Genomic DNA, 22,164 nt, shown 5'->3' on the forward strand with positions numbered 1-22,164 from the left:
ATTGAAACAAATCTACATAATGGTCTCATTCACTTACCACAGCAACCTTGTGCAATTATTATTACTATCATTCACGTTTCAGAATCTGACAACTGAAGCTTAATGAAGTTAATTAACATGCCACAAATCACAAATGTAGTATTGCTAAAGTTAGGCTCTTGACTCCAGATTTAGTTCTTAACTTCAGTCAGCTTTTTCCCAACACAGCATATTATTTGATTATCTGGCATAAAAAAGAATAGACTCTTCTTTTTGGACGTTACTCAGAACAGAGATGGCTATTAAAGAGATTTTGTTAACTGAACTATTTTTATTAGCCAGCGATAATGTATAGATAGATGGCTTCTTCCAGTGCTGTCAGTTGTCATCCGCAGAGTAGGTTCACATAGTTAAAGACATGGTTTTTCATCTGTAAAGTGAACCTTCATAAAGCTGTTGATGTAACACACACTCAAAATAAAATCCGTGAGACTTTGATTAGAATTGTGGTAATTTAGACATTAAAGGAAAGACTATAACTCATAACAACCAAAAAGATAATCATCATGTACATTTTAGTTAATTTCTTCTAATGTTTTAAAATTTATGTAATAAATTTTATATTACATAGTTAGAATTTTACTGTGCATACAGTATTGTAGCATAATTTCAGTGAACATCCAGGGGTAATTTTATATAATCTTCCCAACACTTTTGCAAAAATGTAGAAATAATGCATAAAACATTTAAAATTTTTATTAAACTAAAGGACAAGATGTTTTGCTCCAGAAACAAAAAACAAATATATGTATATATTTTAGCATTTTCCTTTTTGAGGGGGCCTCAAAATGATTCAGCCTCTCATTCAACATGAAACCTCACTCTTTCTCATTCAGAAGTTTTACTTTGGCATTGCTCAATATATGATCCCTTTTCATTATGATTTATGCCTTTTGGGTCTAGTTTTAAAATATTTTTCTATAGGTTCTTTATTCTCATGCATTTTCTTCTAATAATATTTTCTTTTTGCATGTGGATTTTTAGTTCCTTCAGCACATATTCTGCACATGGCATTAAGCCTTTTTTTCAATATGATTTTATTTCTTTAATATCAGGAAAGTTTTCTTATATATTTGAGTATATTTTCTTTGTTATGTTTATTATGAACTAAATTTTTGTCTATGTTTGTCTTCAATTTATCCTTTATGCTTCTATCTTCTGTCCATTCTGTGTGTATTTTCATCAGATCTAGCTAATATTTACCTATATTTTCAGATTATTCATTTTATTTTTCTTGTTTTTAATATCTCTTTATTTCATTTTTTTTTTTTTCTTTTCTAGTTACCCTTTCAGCTCTACTAGCTAAGTTATCAACATCTTTGGCTTATAATCTTTTCAGTTCTATTTTGAATCTTCCAATCACTTCTTTCAGGGTTTTCTTTTAGTTGTTCACTTTGTCTGTAATATATTTTAGAACATAAAAACTGCAATTGTTATGTGGTTTTTAATCTGATTTTTTATTTTATTCTTTGATTCTTTTTCTGTTTAAGCATTTTGTAAAAAATTTTTTTGGTCTTTTTTCTGAATAGAACTACAATTGAATCCTTGTTAATTTTTTTTTTTTTTTGAAAATGTCTTTCCACAATACCTTCTCAATAATCATAGTATGTGTGTGCATGCACGTGTCTTCCTGTCTTTTTTTCCTCTATCCAGCTTTGTTTGGAGAGTTCTTTCTGTATAAATAGGTTAGTTTATAGAGATCTGTATTTCTTTAACCGTGAGCCCTAAAATCAAGCATATTGTTATTACTTAGACATTTTTAGAAATGTACATTTGTGGCCCCCACAGTTTAGCTATTGAATCAGAAACACTGTGTTTGGGATCCAGAAGTCTATGTTTCAATAAGTCCTACAAGTGATTTTAATGCACAGTAAAATTTGAGAAACACTAATGGTGAACACTTAAAATTTCACTGCAACCTTTTACTTCTCTCTTCTCTAATTCTACTTGTGTTCTAGAACGTTTAACATCTTTTCTGTTCTTGAATTCTTTTAAGGACCTAATCATCACCCTTATATTTTATGGTTATATTCAAAGATCAATGGCTATATCTTTCAAGTCTATGTAACTTTCTTTGGGGAAAATATAGAGCCTGCTCAAGGTCTAAGGAGTAATGTGTCAACCTTCATTAGCAATGTCATCAAGGTCTAGGTTATCCTACAAAGTTTGTATTTGGGAATTGTAGCATTCATATTGTTTTATATACGATGATGGTTTTTTTTGTTGTTTGTGTGTGTATGTGTTTCTTTTATTTCTTACTCCCCTCTAATTCCCCCGTACATTAACCTTAAAGCAAAAAAATACAATGAAAACAAAACAAAAGAAAATAAAAACCTAAACTTTAAATACTTGCCATTCAAATTCAAAGGTACAAAGAAAGAAAAATGCCAAGACATATTTTTTTTGCTCGAAAAATTGAAATAAGTAATACTATACTTTAAGCTTAATGTAGAACATTAGAAGGAGGAATTCATTAATTTTTGTATGAACAAAACATTTGTAATTAATCAACTTGTTGTAAGATTTGTTTAATTTAGTCAGGAATAGTAATTTAAAAGTATATTTAAAATAAAAACATGACCATAATATATAGGTATATATTTTTATATGTCACATAACTCAATGTCTTAGAGTCTCACAATAGTTAAGAAAATGCTAATACATTTTCTAAATGAAAGCATAAAAAAGCCATGCAATAACCTTTATTTAGCAGAAACGAAATTTCTATAGGTTACTTTCTTGTGCACAGAAGCAAAAATTGTCAAACAAATGTTGTTGCAGGAATAAAATTTTCTTGACTAAGATAATAAATGAAATTAACAACTGGCAACAACATTTATTTAATAACTATTTGAGGCTGGATAGATTGGGTATTATTTTGAATTCCTATGCACACACACAATTGTACACACACACACACACACACACACACACACACACACACATGAATATGTATGAAATTACCAGAAGGTAATTTTAAAAATTCGTCAAAGGCCTGATTTTCATGATAATAAAGTAACTTTGATGTTAAAATGCTTTTCTTTGTTTTTGAACTAAAGTAAAAATGAACTTTCACAATGCTGTAAATACTCTTTATTAAATAATCATCATCACAAACTTCTTAGCAGTTTATCCTTTTAAAGCTAAATTTTTTGGTAGAGAAATCTTCATAGTCCTTTAATCACTGATTAATTTCAATAATTAGTAGCAACTTTGGTAGTTAATCCTCAAAGCATGCGTTTCATATTAATATTCTAATTCTTTTAAGCCGAAAACTATCAATTTTTGTAATCCAAGGGAAGAATGAATTCATAATTATTTGGCTAACAAAATGTCTTTCCAGTAAAATATTCATGAACTTACCTCTAGGTCAAAATCTTTTGTTGGCCATTTATCATTACTATCTTACTAAAATTTTTTTTTGGCCTCCATATTCATATTCTCTCTCTCTCTCTCTCTCTTTCTCTCTTCTCTTCTCTTCTCTTCTCTTCTCTTCTCTTCTCTTCTCTTCTCTTCTCTTCTCTTCTCTTCTCTTCTTCTCTCATCATTGTATGACAGGTTACTTTTCACATGTGACACTGCTCAAATCATTAGAAAAAATGCAACTACATTTTGTAGAAAAAGGTCATTTCTTCCAAAATTCCTCCTCTAAAAAAATTATTTTTTAAATCTTTTACAATAATAAGGTGCCTCTTATTGACTGTAGTATGTGCTAGACTCTGTGCTAAGGACTTAAAAAGCCTATCTAATCCTATGATCTCTTTTTTAAGAAATGCATTATTTTATCCAATTAATAGTGAAGACATTCATAGTGATTAAGTCACATAACTGAATGTCTTAGAAGTAGTAAATACATATTGGGAATTTATTTGGTTCTATGTAAAAAACCCTCACAAAACTCAAGAAATAGTTTTCACAAAGGAAGTCATGTGCATTTTTCTAATAACATGCAGAAACATTTTCTTTTTTAAAAAAATATTATTATTATTATTATTATTATTATTATTATTATTATGCCTACAGCATCTGGTCTTCCTAGGTGGTCTGCCATACCAGTACTAACCAGGCCTGACCCTGCTTAGCTTCCGAGGTCACATGGGATCAGGTGTGTTCAGGGTGATATGGCTATAGACAGAAACATTTTCAAGTCAGCTACCTTCCCCATTTTTGCCAAGAATTTTTTTGGGGGGAGACAGCATCATTTGCCTTTGAGGTAGTTTCTTAAAGCATTTTCTACCCTGAAAGAAGACAAATTCTTCTTTAAAGCTTTCTGATTTTCATATTTCTGATCAGGGATCTAAACTGTGAGCCTGTCTTTTATAAGAATGTATTGTACTGTATTAGAAAGGTTACATTCACTTAAGAATGTCTTATTCCATTTTAGTGATTTTGCATTTTTCTTAAGTTAATACAACTTTGTGTGTGTGTGTGTGTGTGTGTGTGTGTGTGTGTGTGTTCACAGAAGATATTCCACACTTAAAACATTAAGCTTTTGTTCATTTAAAAATGTGTAGGGCTATTATTGATTGAAATGAGAGGCTTAATTGAATTTTTCAACTAAAATAAGTCTTTTATTTCTTTTTTACTTTACTAGTTAAAGCAAATTCAGCAGTAAAAAAGCCAGAGTAACTATAGTGCATTTAAACTGGACAAATAATTACCTCTATTTTGTGGACATCATCAAATCTGAATATTTCATGACATCGTTATTGCTATTTTCTATTTTACTTAGGTCCACTTACACTATATTTGTAGCAATTTTTGTGGCTATATAAGTTCACAGTGGTTCACTATTTAAATAGCTTTTGGAAACATAAACCAAGTGAGTGGAAGGAAGTACAAAGGGGAAGAACATGCAACAGAAGAGGAGGTCATTGATGCAATGGGATGAAGATGCAAGAGTGTTAATGCATAGACTATTTGGAAGAGATATAGATTATGTCGAAGACATGCCATGTTATTATTGGCTGGCATTGTTATGGAAAGTCTTGAATGTTTAGTTTTAAATTGAGGGCAAAGGTCTTTCTCATCCTCAGCAGATGATTTGGAAAATAAAACAATCTGATCTTTCCATTGGTTCTCTGTATTAACTTCCTCTCTGCTCCGCTTGTCAGTTGGATGCAGCATATTTGTCTCTATATCAGTTTACAATTAGACAGGGCTTCTGCTTTTGGAGATTAGATAGGTTGATAGATAGATTATAGGTGATGGGTAGATAGATAGACAAATAGAGAGATAGATGATATATAATCGATCCATAGATAGATGATAGAATAAATGTCTAATTGCTAAATTATTTTGTTGATATTAAAAAAATTAAAGAAATAAAACATTCATAGCTATCAAAAAAGACATCTATGTCTGAAAAAGGAAGTTTTAATATAAAATAATTATTTTTGTTGATAGGAATAGACATTTTTTGATACATATCAGTGCCTCATGAGTTCCCTCAGAATGAGGCTTTTTTCAGCTTCCTTGATTATACAAATATACATATTTTCATTTTAGAAGCTGTTCATCAGCATAACTATAGATATGGAGTCAGTTGAAATTTTCAGAGATCCCCAAATGAAAGACAAAATGAGTTTTCTTAATATGTGGTGTTGCAAAAATAATATGACTAAAATCTTACAGAAATTTGCTGGGTGATACTCTTGCTTTTTAGTAAGTGTGGATGTAGGAAAAAAGAGAAATGTAAGGAGGTTTTATAGCATTTCTCTAGGTTTTCTAATGCATGCCAACATTCTCTTTCTCTCATTTCAGATTTCCCAAAGGGGATTTAGTGTGAGCTTCCATAACCATTCAGGGTTCCACCTGTATTACTTAACGAGTAGGAAGCAATAAGCAATTATATGTTGTTATAATATTTTATTTTTAGAGGTTTTTTATTTTATTTTTTTTACCTCAGAATACAGTACTTTCTTGGTGCATGTGTAAAAGAAATATTGAATGTAAATAAATGAACCTATTCAGAGATGTGTTTAATAGTAAAGGAACCTGGATTTTCTCAGAACCTGGATTTATAACTAAGGACTTGGTTGAAGAAGATAGTGCTGTTTCGAAAGCAGGACTAAAGCCTGATTTTTTACTCTTTCAGACTGCTATAACAAGTACTATAGAATGGGTGGCCTAAACACAAACATTTATTTCTCACAGTTCTGGAGACTGGGGAGACCAGATCGAGGTGCCAGCAGTATCTTGTGTCTGGTGAAGGCCCACTTCCTGGTTCATCAATGTCCCTTTTCTCATTGTCTCTCCACATAGCAGAAGGTCGAGAGAGCTCTTTGGGGTTTTATCAGGGCACTAATCCCATTCATGAGGGTCCCACCCTTATGACCTAACCACCTCCCAAAGGTCCACCTCTAAATACCAAGACATTGGGAGTCGGGATTTCAAAATATGAATTCGGGGAGGATATAAACATTGAGTCCATAACACTAGTCAAAGGCCATGCTTAGTTTATAAAGATGTTGCTTCTTCAAGAAAGGTTGGATCATCATCAGTGACCACAGTACTATGAAAAATAATATCAGGCAACAACAACAACAATAAAACACTAAAGAAGATTATTAACATTCACTGAATGTCTAGTGTCCCAAAATTTGCCATTGACATTTTTTTCACACTGTGATCTTATGTAACAGGTAGTACTTTATTCATTTTGGAGGGTGAAAATGAAGGCTTAGGGAGGTCCACTGCTTGTTCAGTTTAGCAAGCCCGCTGCTAGGAGGTGGAAGCAGCATGGTTCTATATATTGTGGGGACTGCCCTCTTTTTACACACTGTAAGGCCTCCTTTAAAAATACATAAATTGTCTCCAGAAAAAGATACTTGTGAGGAAGAATGCACATTGGTAGACAATCAAAGTGAGTGATAGTAATTTATTAACTTATCAAATGTTTATTGAGCATATGGTGGCCAAGAGCATGGTCCCTGCTTGTGAGGGGCTTGCAGCTATATCAGAACTAGATCCAGTCTGACATCAGGTGCTCTCATCACCAGTATACATTTTTATTTGTTTAAAAAAATTATGTTAATGGGCACTTATTACATTTAGTTTTAATGGAGAGACATTATTTTATTGAACATGAGGTCCACACAATAAAATGTAATAGTGATCTCTATTGGCGGTAAAAGCACTACGCTATTTAATGTTATTTGGTAAGGTGACCTCATTGATCATAAACTTGAGTTTCTCACAGGAAAGAGCCAAATAATCAAAAAAGAGGGACTTAACATTTGTAAAAATATTGTGGTAGCTCTTTGTATCCAATCTATTCCTCAGAGAAAGAAATGACATTATTTCCTACTATTGATATTATGGATATTATTTGAAATTTGCTTGGAATCTGAATGTTCTTTTGACTTTCAGGCAAAATTTACATTCTCTTCCCCTCTTTTTGGAAATTGAAACATTTATATTTTTATATTATTTAATTATGGCATATTACTCACCTGATTGAACAAGAAAAGAATATTCTTGTTCAACTAAAAACCAATGTACCCAACTTATAATTCTTCTAATTTAAAATAATTATACTACACAAAGTGTGAAGCCATTTATCATATTTGATTCATAATGTCAATTTTTCTTTAGTTTCAGATATAATATGCTTTGTAAGAGTCATCTTTACAGTATGTGATAAAATTTCAAGAAAATAAACAAAAATGTACATCATTAACTCTGGGCAAATATCCCAAATGATTTAATTAGAAGAAAGTCCTGTACATTTATATATGGAAAAATTAAATAAGAGATAAAAAGAAAATTGAAAAAGGAAGAAATATGAATCTGTTAGGTGTATTGCACATAGAAAAATTGGTTATTCTTCTATCTTCTTTACAGTTACTTCTATATACCTTTCAAATGCTAGTAACAAAAAGTCACACTTAGAATGACTAATTTGGCTTTATTAGCCAAAATTGCAGCTCACAAGAAAATTACTGAGTCGGAGAATTACAAAGCTTCTGGTATCTTAGGAAATTCACATTGTCTGATTCTGAAAGGAACATGTGAACAGAACAACCAAAATGTTTCTCTGGTAACAACTTATGCTTGAAAGACATTTATCTAGATTCATTAAATATTTTAACAAAAATCTGATTTTGTGACATGAACTAAGTACCATAAGTAACACAACTGGACAAGAGGTCCTTGAATACTGTTGTTTTGTTATAATGTGGATGAGATGCCCTAGAAACATAACTCTTATTTATATCAATTCTGCAGTAAAATTGGTTTTGTTATTTGTCATTTAGCCACAGTTTCAAAAACCTATTATGACATTGAGTACTTGCTGTATTAACAAATGCTAGCTAATCTTAAATATTTTATATCATTAAAGTTAGAGAAAAAACATATATATGAGCCCAATTTTACTGGACCTTCTTTAAATGATTTCACTGTCATCCTTAGAAAATTAGCACTATAGCACACTGCCAGGAAATGGTGGCTACAGCGCAACCATACTGGCTTTGTTCGTATACTTATCAGCTGTACTCTCTTAGGGGCATTCTTAATTTCCTTTACATAAAATAATCATAATAATGGTACCCATCTCCTAGGATTTGGGGGAGGACAGATACTGAGTTTTGAACAGCATAGTAAACACCCAAGAAGTATTAGCTATCATCGCCCATTTGCTTATATGTTCCTAAAAATGGAAATCTGAGACATCTAAACCTATAGGCAAAGAGTATAATAAATTACCATTTTCAAAACCTACTGTAATTTAGTCCAATTTGATTATTGTAAACTAGACTAACATGTAATTTAGGTTTACTGTGTAGAATTTAAGTACTGGCCAGAGATTCAGGACATTTGTGCCAAGGTCCAGGCTCTGATATTATAGATTTTACACAGTGACATTTCTCCATCTTTAAACTGAAATATCTCTAAGAAAACTTAATGTGTATAAAATCAGGTGAATTTATGATTCTAAGCAAAGATATCAGTATATTGAATTATATAATGGTTTTGGCAGCAATGCAGGTAGGTTATTATAAGTTTAAAGAAGATATATTCAAGTAATTAAGAGTTTTAAAAATCTTTTCTAGAATCAAAATAAAATGAAGGAAAAATGATAATTCTTTTCAGGAAAAATATATGAGATAGAAATGTGAAAAATTAAATATCTTTTTGAATATATTTTTCTTCCTTCCTATTTGATTTAAATTGGAAGTTAATCAGTAGAACAAGTACACTTTTATTATAAAAATAAGGATGGTTCAGGAATAGGAATGACCACAGGATATAATTAGAGAAATATATTTTGGAAAAATTAAGTAGCAAACATATTGCAATCTTGACCAGACTAAGAAGTGACAGACTATAATCTAGCAGCCCATTCGTGTGAGTTAGTCTTCACATTTTTTCAAATAATACAATTTCTTTTTTAAGTTAAAAAATTATTGCGAAAGAACAATGAAAAATTTCCTTCAACCATGTAATTGATTGAAATGCAAAGTAAGTTTTGAAAAGTCTTCAGTAGAGAACTATATAATTATATTATTTTCAGCTTTAAAAACTTCAGTCCTGTAGTTTTGGGTTATATGAAATAATCAGTATGATCTTCTCTACCTGACAAATATTTCAACTCTCATTAATTTTTGCTTTGGAATTTATTCAGAGACACCCATGCAGCGAATAAACACTATGAAGCATCTTTTTTTAACTATAGAGGTAGAAAGTCGAAGATTTTTCTATATACTCCGATATTCTTCTTTTGTCCTCATTTGATTAAATAAAAAAGAATTTGGGGGCACAAAAGTCTGAAGGGTGACTAGTTTTGCTCTTCATCTTCAAACATCTGTTTTATCCAACACAAAATGGAAAAATATAAAAATCAGTAAAATGAATTAGTACTGTATCTTATCCCATAGATATTATAAGAAATAGTTACATTTTTTGTCCTATTATTTTGTCTATTATTTATATCAATAGTAAATGCTGAATTTATACATATGAGGAGGTACTATTTTCCTCCAAATGTTTGCAATTAAATCAGTATCATTTATTGAATAATGTATCCTTTTTGAACTAATTTAAAATGTCATGATTTTGATGTATAACTCAGTTGTTATTTATGTAGGAATAACATACCTATACATGTTTGTGGCTTGTCTTATGAAAGTTCGTTCTTAAACCTATATCTCACTCTGTGTATTATTTGAGATTTCTGTGGTAGATGTCCATGAGTAACTCTTTACTCTTCATTAATTTTTGTCATGTTTTTGTTTTGGGTCTTCTCATCAATTTTTCTTATTGACCTAGATGCAATATAACTAATTTCATTTAAAATTCTCATATTTTTAAACACATTACATTGAATTTATTAATAGAACTGTCACTTTTAAATATCGTTCTCCATTCAGAAAGAGTATTACTGTTGATTGATTGATTTGAGCACTTCTTGTGAACTAGAGCAAACATTGTACATTTTTATTCATACATAAGTCCTGAATATTCATTTAATTTATTCCTATATATTTATTAATGAATATTCTTATATATTTTATAATCTTGTAAATGAGATATTTCTATTAAATTTTTAGTTTGGCATCACTGATGCATGTGAAAGTTCTCATCTTTTTAAAGTTAAATTTTTTCCTAGGTACTTATTGAACTTATACAGTGTAATGGTTAAAAGTATAGACTGAACGACTAGAAATATGTTCAGATCCCAGATTTATCACTCTCTAGCTATGTGACTTTAGACAAACTGTGTCTCAGTTTATTCATCTGTAAAATGGAATAACAAGAGATAATTGCTTCACTTTGTTGCTATTATAATCAAATGGCAACTTATGTACACCAGCTGGCATATCAATGTTACTTATTGTTTTTGGATAAATGTTAGAGCTTTGAATTTCTAGAGTAAGAGCATAAATGAGTAAAAGCAGAATTGTCTTACTCTTTCAAATCATAACTATCATTCATTGTTTCTTATTATTGGTTTTCTGAAAGGGCCCATGAAGTGACTGTGTTTCTTACAAGTCAAAATCATTATTTGTTTTGCTTCATTATTTGCAATAGAATAATCAGAAGAAGTGCCAAATTTGAGTAACATATGGATCTATATTAATAGCATCTCTAGACATTTCTACCTGGATTTCCTGGGGAAATATAGTCATTATTTTCAAAGGATGCCCAAACTGGACTAAAGTAACATTATTCTTCAGAAAAGTCAGTCCTCTGTTGATGGATGAAGTGGGTCTTTTTTTCAGAATATTCAGGACTCTCTTTTACCTAATGAGAATGGCATGTCCCTTAGCTTCATTCTTCAGTCTCCTTAGCAGAAGGAACATGCTACACACTAGTTTTAATTGAGTATTATAACCAACTACAAATTTCCAGCAAGCTACAGTCATTCTGGCTTCTACAGTTTATTGCCTTTGAAATGCATACTGGTTTTGCTTGTGGTATCTTTGAATTCTCACTGTATCTTATAATCAAGAGCATCTTGGTTTTAAAAACAATACCATATAGCTTGAACTTTTTCTTCTTTGTTTTTATTATAATGCCAATGCTAATATTGTAACTTCATTCCACTTGATTTTCCCTGAAGAGGATCACATGCAACAAAGCAAGTTTTATCTCCAAGATGGCAGGCCTGATATTAAGATTCCTTTCGGTTTAATTTTAGGACACTTCATTTCTTTGTACCCTAGAGTTCTTAAATGGGAGCAAATTATCTGGTCATCCCAGAGGTCACAGAAGAGCTGTTATAATCCCTCCATTCTGATACAATGGTTCTCATTCTCTGCTGCAATGTAGGCTGTTAGGGTGAATATATGATAAGCTGTGGTTAACTGTACTGAGAGAATTTTCTTCTATGCCAAGAAAGTTTAAGTTTTATAATTTTCCACTCTCATAGATTTAGGTTTTAAGCATTTCATAATATAAATTTCATTTGTCTTTCAGAATGTATACTTAAATGTCTAAGTTTTAGAAGAAAATTCAATGCTACTTTTTAACGTAAGTAAAAAGCAGACTAAGTTAAAGTGTATCAACTTCTGGATATTCAAACATATATGAGGTCTTCCATGTAGGGAGATTGTATGGCAATTCATCAGGCAGAATATGTCATCTCTACTTATGTCAATGATTTTGTCAGGGTTATTGATTTTGGTGAGTTTTTCCCCCAAAAAAACTTGGATCATGCTATAAAGGGCAGCAATCAATTGGTGTGTGTTGTGAGTGACTGGTTTCTTCCTACCAGTTGTGAGGGGCCTCAGGCTCCATGAATTTGTGATATTGGCTGGGAAGGTGAGAGTAATGGAATTACACCATAATCCCAGTTGTTATTGACCTATATTAACTGGAAGCTTATTGATCTATATTGCCTAGCCTTAGGTTAGACAACTTTTGACAACTTTCTATGCATGGAGCAAGACTTTATCATGTGTCTATAGAAGAAAGATTAATACAGAGAAGTTGATCATTGCACACCATAGTGGTGCACTAGAGGAACCATATAGATTATGTGCCCAATGCAGTCTTTTCTTTTGTATGTCCCATCATATATCTTGGTTAAGTAGCTGTTATTCCAAGTTTGCTCTAATTTTGGTCATGCTTTTGGCCCAAAGACAAGGTTATAATTGTAGCAGTTGTGGATTTCATTATATGTTAGTTTATCTTCCCCAAGGACATTGCCAACATTATAGAAGATAAATAACCAATTTGAGGGGGGGGGGGGTTACTGTAATATTAGCAGACTTCTAGAAGTACAGAGCAACCATACAAATACCCTATACTTCCTAAGGACAGTGTATGTATATCGGCATATAGATAGAGAACTTTTTCTCTAAATATTATTTACTGTTCATAATCATATTTAAATCGATCCCTTCTTCAATTCAAACAGCGAGATGTTCACAAAGATAGTTTAAAGAACACTTTTATAAATAATCTCAGTCCCTTATGTAATGAACTGGTTGCACTATAGTTATGAGAGCTCCTGTTAACTGCTTATTCATACTCAAAAACTTAGCAAAGGTCACACATAGATCTAAAACACTGTTGGGCAGCTGGTGAAAGAACAAGACACTACCGTGTAGGCATTAACAGGTCAAAGAGAAGTGGCCAGATGAGATGCCCTCAGGCATGGAGTGCCTTCTGTTGTCCTTGCTGACACTGGAATCCAACTCAGTCAAGAAAATAATTTACCAGATGTAGGACCTCAGGATAGAACGTAGATCTAATTATCACCACAATCAAAGATAATGCTAATGTCACTCAAGTGGGAACATTTCCAGCGCTCATTTCTACTAAAAGGTGAATTGTGTTAGCTGACCTACTTAAAAAATTATTTGGTCTTCCAACGATTTAACAGTATTTTTTCAATACTTATTTAATAGAATTTAATAGTATTTTTTCAATACTTCAACCTCCATTTCAGTTCTGTGGAAGTAGCAACTAATATAATATAAAAGAGGGCGTAAACAATGTTGCTAATATGGTGGGGTGATGGGATACGGTCCTGTGAGACAACCACAGCAATATCAAGGATAATGATGCTTGATATTAAGGAATATTAGGTGGTCCATAATTTTTCATTTTTGATAATTCATGTGGCAGGTGACATTGTTTAAACTGATCTGTTCTTTGGCTCCTTGAATGTGATTCTAGTGAGTAAGCTGAGAGGTCAAAGTAGAAAAAGACTGTAGAATTCAACTATTCCAAATAAAATAATTTACATTTGGAAGTTTTATAAAATTAAATGGATGCATGAACACATTGCCAGGTCCCATCCAAGGTGGGGGAAAGGGGCTTTAAAAGGGAGGGTTGCTGAAGCTTGTATTTTATTATGTGCATAGTAAATCCTTCATTAGTTAATAGTGCCTTATTAAGGGACCTGAGTTATGGAAGATTGCAAAATGTTGCAATAAATTTTTCTTTCACGTTTTTAAATATAAATTTATCATACTGTATTTTTACAACAAAGCGATAGATGATCTATACTCTAGATTTTGGGGTACTTATCCAATCATACTGACAATGTAAAAAAAAAAAAATCTCTTAATTTTCTATGAACCATACTGGCTGCTGACCTCCAGAAAAGGGATTCCAACTGTCTCTGTGATCCTATTATTTATATGGACGATATCATCTCATTTCTAAGTTTTGACTGTGTAACTGTTTCCTATCTGTATTTAAACTGAGGTACCCAAGATCATTCAGAAATATGAAACATCAAAATTTTAATTAACACAGACCCCCCACTTGGACAGGGAGTTGCCAAGAATAGAAATTTTGATTAAAAGAGAAAGTTCATGTTTGAGAGAGAATATTTGGTTCTATATTATAACATTCTAGTTATTAATAAAACATCTGATTATACTTTTAAAAGATTTCCACCTGAATTATGTATTTTATTGCATCATCAAGGAAATAGCTCACCCTTATACTTGAAACAGGAGAAGGTAAACACATATGGAAAATGAATTTATTCAAGCTTAAGTTTGTAAATGAAACCCTAAAATCTGGACTTATTTCTGTGTGTGTCATGAAATAAATTATTTTATCATTCTGCCAGTATAACCCCACCTTGACAAAAGTAAATTAAGCTTTCTAAATCTCTAACCAGATATTGTAACTTAGTAGTAGTATCTGTCATATGTGTACGTTTTAGATTTTGGAAACAATCTTGCTATGATTTTTTTTTAAATGTTTTCATTGTTGGTTTGAGGACATTGTTTTGGATAATTCTTATTAAAGAAAATGGCATTAAAGTTCCACGAGTTAGGTTTTATTATTTATTTACTTTTCAATACAAAATATTGCTTCCGACCTGCAATTTTGGTATGTCAAAACACTGTCATTTCTTCTCAGTCATCTATCACAAGGACTGCTGTATGTCAATTTGCTGAGACTTCAAACATTTCACATCCTTACATACCCATGAGATATTTAATTTATATAATTTATTTGTTAAGAGTTTTCCCTAGAATACCAATATTTATATATAAGTACTATAAACTTACTAAATAGAGGACCAGGAAAAAACTTTAAAATAAACAAATAAATACTTTTAGAGGACTCTATTTAGCCTAGGCCATTTGAGAAGTGATATAAAGAAAAACCTGTTAAAATAGAGAAGGTCAAACCAGCCTCAAGTAGGTTTAAATACATATTGTAATGCATAAGAATGAAGGTTATACCTGCTCAAAATGTGTAATCTATTATTATTTTAGCCAGGTAGAAGATACTTTCAGTCTGGAAATTCTGACTTTCATAAAAGCAGAGTAACGTTTATTACACTAATTTTACCTCAAATAACCATTATAAACTCCAGAAAAATTATTGTGAACGATAGCTTGAAAGCCTTGCAGAGGCTTAATTATAATGAACAACAGACAGAATGGAATTAGACTCTTAAAAGAAGCATATCTCACTGGGTGAGGTTTATGTTTATAAAACTTTTGTTCTGAGAGAACCTTACAGATTCTGTGGTATAAGGTGGCTAGAAATCAAGCAGAAATTTGCAGTCTTTTGGGCATAAAGAGTCAGAGGATGGCACTTGGGGACACTAATATGGAAAAATTGAAGCAAGATAATTCAGAAATGAGTGGACCACAGAGGGACAAACTCCAAAACCTTTATATAAACTTTTCTCAAATCCAAGAATCATGAATGAGCAAACAGGTCTTCAAAGAATCAAGGGAAAAGACCATTGCAAAGTGAAAGAGTTGACCAGAAATTTCAGCCCCTGCTCATTTCAGTGGATTGTGAAGTTCATACCCTGTCAAGTTAGAGAAATGTGGCAAACACTTACTATAAGTATTTACCAAGTGCTGGGGCATTGAACTAGCTCAATAAATTTAAAAGGATTGAAGTAAGGAATATTTATCTGTCTGCAGTAGAATTGAGATAGAAATAAACAAGTTATGTGAAAGTAATAAAATATTTGGAAATTAAGAAAAACCATGGATGTTAGAAGAAACTACAAAGATAAAATACAAAATTTAAAGTATTTTAACTACATGAAAATGAACACAAATGTTCAGATTTGTAGAATGTATCTAATACAGTCCTTACAGAGTATCTTTAACTACTTATATTATAAAAAAATAAGTGTTTAAAAACTAATGTTCTGAGATTATACCTAAAGAAGTTAGAAAATAAGAGCAATTAAACCCAAGAAAAATAAAAGAATATATTTTTTAAAAAAGGAAGAAATCAACTAAACTGAAAAATATAAATGGAGTAAACAAGGAAAAAAATAAGTTTAAAATGATTTAAAAATAACAAATATTTAGTTATTTTAAAAAATAAAGTATTTAACAAATTATCAAAATCAGGAATTGTAGAAGGGATACCATTATGGAATCTTCAGATACCATCATAATAAAGAATATCATCTACAGCTTAATGACAATAAATTAAACAACTTAGATAAAATAGACTAATCCCTTGAAAGGTAAAACTCACCAAAGCTTGGACAGAATAATTACATTATTTGAATGGCCACATAGTTCTTAAAGAAATTGAATATATTATCAAAAATCTTCCTACAAAAATACCTCAGGCAGAATTTATTTCACTAGTTGAATCAATGACATATTTAATGAAGAAGTAATGTCAATCTAAAATAAATGCTTTTAGAAAATAGAAGAGAAAAAAACACTTTTCAAATTATTTATGTGGCTAGCATATTTTTGATACTAAAACCTCATGACAATATTATGAAGACAAAACAGACTAAAAACTGACCACTTTTTTTTATCATAGACTAATATTCTCATTAATCTTGATGTAAAAACTCTCAGTAAAATATTAGTATTTGAATTTTGAATCCAGAAATATAAATAAATACATATATATAAACACAGAATGGTCAAGGAGCTTTATCTCAAAAAGGCAAAATTTATTTTTAACATTCAAAAATCAATTAATGCAATTGAACATGTTAACAGAAAAAAAATTAGATGGTAATATTAATGAATGTAAAAAAACGTGTTTGACAAAAGTTCATGATAAAAACTTTCACAACATTGGCAATTAAAAGACCTTAGCTGATCTGATAAAGGCCATCTATGAAAAACTTAAAGCTAACATTATATTTAATGGTGAAATATTGAACATTATTCTTCTAAGATCCAGAAGCTGGTAGAGATGTCAACCATCATAACTTAGTTGGCCTTGTACCAGAGACCGAAGCAAATGACTAAGGCAAGAAAAAGAAATTAAAGTTATAAAAATTAGGAAAGAGCAAGTCTTTTTATTCACAACAGACATGCTACATTAAACAATAATAAAGAATCTACAAAAATCCACTCAAAGTAATAAATAACTTTGGGGCCAAAACATCTGAAAAAAAAAATATTGAGGAACTTAAACTAATCTGATTTCTTAACTTGCTCTACCAATCAAGACAATGTGACTATCAAATACAGAAAGACAGATCAATAGAACAAATTTTATACAGAAATAAAGTAAATGATAAATGATAGGTTTTATAGTATATGATGCTGGAAAAAATCAGAAATCCATCTTGAAAGCAAAGAAACCATGAGCCTTTTCTCATACCATAGAGAAAAGTTAACTTGAGATAGATAATAAATAGACTTAATGCAAGAGTTAAAACTATAAACAATTTAGAAAAAAAGGAAAAAACCTTAAGATTTTGAGACTGTGGGGTAGGCAAAGAAAAACAATAATATGAATTAGATATTCAAAAAAAACATACCTTAAAAATACAGGCAATATTAGAAATATGAAAAGGTAAACCACAGACTGGGAAGAAATATTATAATACAGATATCTGGCCAAGGATTTAAATCCAGAAGCTGTAAAGAATTCATATAATTCAATAATAAGAATGCGAAAAATTTAAAACATAGGCAAAATACTATAATAATATACAAAAGGAGAAATCCAAATGCACCACAAGCAAATGAAATGATGCTTAATATCATTAAACTGATGGAAGTATCAAGTGAAACAGTCGTTTGGGAAAACAATTTGGCAGTTTTTTATAAAATTATACACACTTACCATTGCATTCTGCAATCTCCTATTTACCCAAGAAAGAAAAATATGTCTGCACTAAAATCTTCTCTCTGAATTTGAAAATGACTGTACCTATAAAGCCACAATTGGTAAAACAAAACAAAACAAAAAACAAATACTCATCAGTACATGAATGGGTAAATATTGTGATATACCATTTAGCAATAAAAAGGAGTCAATTACTATTACATTCAAGATATCAATTAATCTCAAATCATGATACTGAGCAAAAGAATCAGGTACAGAAAAATTGACTATAATTTATATGAAGTTCTGTAGCAAATAAAACGTGACGGTAGTAGCAATCAGAATAGTAACTAAATGTGTTGAGGTGTGGCTGGATGACAATGAAGTGAGTATGAGAAAACGTTTGGAGATAAAAGAAATGTGATATTTCTTAATTGAGGCGATGGCCCCAAAACTCATCAAACAATATATTTAGAATGTGCATTTTAATTTATGTGAACTTATGCATTGAAGTTCATTATTTTCATCTTACGGGAAAAGGATAGAAAGACATGCAGGGGGACTTCTAGATAATCACACACAGATAAAGTTTCAAGTCTATGTGTACACTATAAGAAGGAAGGGCTATTTACAAGCTGTCATATTACTGTGAAGGTCTAACATTACAGTCATATTACAAAATGTAATGAAAACATTTCAGAGACAAGCAGGCCAGTGCTTTCACTGATAAACAAATGGTTTTATCCATGGATTTTTGCTTCCAAACTAAGAAGAGCTGTTGATGTTAGCAGATGATCTTCAGTTTAACTGTGTTTTGAGATTTCCTCCTGTCAGATGAGTATAAATCTTTTAGGATTTAATGTACTAATGTAGTAGGAGTTGGAAATCATTTAGAGAATATTAGGTGGTTAACACATTTTACAAAGTTTGTCTAAGTTTTTTTAAATATGAAACGTTCAGAAAACATCATATTTTGTCCAGTAGCTAGCTGCATTGTCAAAATAAATCAATTTGTCATAAAATTTAATTATCCCTTCTCCAAAATAGAATTATTCTCCACAAAATCCAGTCTTTTGAGTTTCTTTGAGGCCTCAGTGAAATTGTTCTGAAAGCTACCCAATAGTAGTGCTATATAAATACGTGAAAAGATAGATTTGGCTGAGAGGATAATTGTTTGAATAGGGTATAAATAGCCAATAAGTATTAGAATTTTTTTTATTTTTTCCCAAGTTTTGTGGACAGAACAGTATCCTTGGGTGGTTGAAAATGCTCTGAGAAATTAAGACCAAAGAATAAATTTTGAGATTGAATCCTATAAAACATCTTATCTGTCTCTTACTCTCACAGAGCTGAACACAAGAAGCAGAGTATTTGTTCCTGTTCATCAAGGTGGAAATCACAGGCAGTGACAGCCCACACTCTACTAAGTATTCTCAACTGCAGAGACAAGCTCTCAGTCAATAGCTACCAAATCACTGAGGTGTGTGCCGGGGCCTTCAGAGGCCACAAATTGTTAGGTCCAAGGAAAATTGAAATATCCAATGGATATTAAAAATAAGTTCAATAAATTTGTTGAGAGATTTAAATAAGGATGCCATTTTTATAAAGAAAACAATTGGTAGTTAAGTGAAGGATTTATTGGAAATTTTGGAAATGAAAAATATGATTACTAAAATTTTTTTGAAAATCAGTGGTTTAAGTAGTGGAATATATATAGCTAAACAGAAATGAATGATGTGGAAAATCAGAGAGAGAAATTTTCCCAGCACAGAGCACACCACAATGACATGAAAGTAAATAAGAATAAGAAAGAGAGGTGAAGAATAGCAGAGGTGCTAACCTCTCTCTGGCAGTTTCAGAGTAGAGAATAAAGATAAAGGTAGTGATGCAATTATTGAAGTCATGAAATCTTCTGGTTTCCCCACAATGCAAGGAAAATAAGATTACGAGACCTCAGTGAGCACCAATCAGGTTTCAAAAAGAAAGAATGAAACAAAAACAACTACACATTTAAAAATATTATGATAACTTATTTTTTCAAGACAGGGAGAAAATCCTAAAAGCTAGGAGAGGGTAAAGACATTAATTACCTGTAGAACAATAAGAATCCGATTGACTTCAGAATTAGTTTCACCAGTATGAGGATTCTAAAAAATATTAAAGAAAAAGAAAGTCGATTGTATAAAATTCTATTCCAAGACAAATTGTCTTGTATCTCACAATTTGAATGATGAAATAAGATGCTAAGTAAAATATTTATCACATTTATCTCTACTAGATGCTCCTTGAAAGGTTAGAAAATATTCTCCACTGAGGATGAATAGATGAATACAGAAGAAAAAATGGATACCAAAAGCAATGCCAAGCAAATAAATTAATAAATTCACTTTTATACAAATAAGAATTTAAAAGAATTCACGTTTTCATACTAATCTAGAAACAAAATGTAGAAATGATGAATTGAGAGGTAGAAGGAAGTAAAATTGTGATGAAGTGCTTGCCTTGTGAGGGTAATGTTCATATGTTCTGAGTTGTGCTAACATGATTAGGTTTGCCTGAGTAAAAGAAATTCAAATTAGCAATGGCTTACACGAGGGAGATATTTATTTTTTTCTCTCATGAAAGTCTGCAGTTAGACAACCGAGAGCTGTTGTGATGGCTCCGCATACTACTTCCCCAGAGAGCTGGTTTTCTTCTCTCCTGTCCCCACCCCATCCCCAGAATTCCTGATTCACCTCATCACTTAAGATGTTTGTTCCAGTTCCAAAAATCCACCTATAATCCATCCAGCAAGAATTTGAAAAGGACTAACAAAAAGGAATTGGAATGTAGGGCACTTGCCAGTTTCCTTTTTAACGAAGCCAATAGGAGTTGCTCAGCTTCTATCTGGCAAGACTTTAGTCAAATGGCTCAGCAACATAGATTTGCACTGTATAGTCTTTGGATGACTATTCACCCTCCTAAAAAAATCAAAGGATTTATTATTGTGGAAGAGAAGAATAGTTACTGCAACAACTCGTGCTGCATAATGTAAATGCCAAACAAGAGAAGGAAAAAACAGAATGAAGAAAACTCAGTCCAGTGGAAGACTAGAAGACAGGGACAGGAAACAAAGAGAAAGCATGATAAGTAAATAAAAACCCAGACAGACTGAAAATAGTCCCCATCGACATGTCTTAAGTTTTTAATACTACTTGTTTTCCTTTCAGCATTTAGCATTCTTTGTTTTCCCTTATTTATACCTTCCCATGAATCCTGGGACTATATATATTCAATTCTTCCCACTGAACTGTGATAAACTGGAGATAGTGTTAATATTTTATTCTTCTTGTCATCATTTCTTTAATATAGTAGACACTCAATATATATTTGGTTAATGATTATTAGACAGGATAAGTGCCTACGACTGTGGGCTTAAGAAGGACTACTCTCATCAATTTCTTGGAAATTGACAGAGAAGTGAGTCATGTCATTTAAGCTTCTTTAGCATCAATAGTGCCTGTTCCTCAAAAGACAAATTTAAAAAGATTTGGAGTCCAGTAGGTACACAAATTCTTTGATCTAGATTATAAAGTAGATGCTGACCAGTTGAGAGGAATAAAAACTGTTGCATTCTTTTGTCTTTAGGGATATAGATAAATCACTGATTGTTCTCTAATATACCCAAACCGCGGGAGCTTATGACTTTTATTATTAGACACTGCCAATTTGATTTAATCTTTTGGAAGGGAAATTTTAGAGGAAAAATGCAAAATAACTTTTGGATAAATACAGTTTATAGTGAATGAAATAAAAATAATTAATTATGAAAAGGATCCTTCCTTATATTTTTACAGTAAATCCCTATAATGTATGTGTGTGTGAGAGAGTTAATGTGTGTGTGTATGTATTTCCATGGATATGTAATTTCTGCTCTGGAGAAAAAATATGTCACAGATTTTTGTGAAAATGTAAAGCCTTATTCATTTTTATTTCTTGCAGAGTACTAATAAAATTTCTAATAAACACAGGGTATGTTCTTCAGTAATAATGCTAAAGGTACTACGTATGCTCTTTCCAATTAGGGAAGAGGCTGAAGAAGAGCTTTAAGTAATCCTTATGTTACCAGAGACGTATAGAAACCTTGAAAAGTACAAGGGCGGCCTA

General features: G+C 31.3%; 1 pseudogene; it reads right to left on the reverse strand.

The window, feature by feature from the left end:
- Positions 1-4,053: 4,053 nt before the first annotated feature.
- On the reverse strand, positions 4,054-4,172 carry LOC118607213 (annotated as a pseudogene).
- Between the last annotated feature and the right edge of the window lie 17,992 nt (positions 4,173-22,164).

The sequence above is a fragment of the Rousettus aegyptiacus genome, unplaced genomic scaffold (assembly GCF_014176215.1).
Source record: "Rousettus aegyptiacus isolate mRouAeg1 unplaced genomic scaffold, mRouAeg1.p scaffold_m13_p_8, whole genome shotgun sequence".
In the NCBI taxonomy this organism is placed as follows: Eukaryota; Metazoa; Chordata; class Mammalia; order Chiroptera; family Pteropodidae; genus Rousettus; species Rousettus aegyptiacus.